The sequence below is a fragment of the Penaeus monodon genome, chromosome 30, assembly GCF_015228065.2.
Source record: "Penaeus monodon isolate SGIC_2016 chromosome 30, NSTDA_Pmon_1, whole genome shotgun sequence".
Lineage (NCBI taxonomy): Eukaryota > Metazoa > Arthropoda > Malacostraca > Decapoda > Penaeidae > Penaeus > Penaeus monodon.
In genome coordinates this window covers 7,651,077-7,651,414 of record NC_051415.1, presented here as the reverse complement: position 1 = coordinate 7,651,414, position 338 = coordinate 7,651,077, and positions in this window count along the sequence as shown.

The following is a 338-nucleotide window of genomic DNA, read 5'->3' as shown; positions in this document are numbered from 1 at the left end:
CTGTAATACGCTTTTACGTCTGGTCTCTCCCCAGAGGTGCGTCCAGCGAGATGTTTCGTTACAACAGAACCTTTGATGAGGCGAAACCTTCACTTCACCCCTCGACTGCCGTACCCAGTGCACATGCATCGTGGGCCATATGTTCCTGCACACTATTACCATTAAGGGAAGCTGACGGTAAGGGAAAAAAATCAGATAATTCGATCGCTGTCTGAATGAAAAAAAGAGGAACATTGTTTTTTTTTTTGTTTTAAACCCCACCCTGTTTTTTTTCACCATTAACGCTTGAGAATATTTGCTATTCTGAGAATATAATATTCAAGTTGGACCTAGTGTAG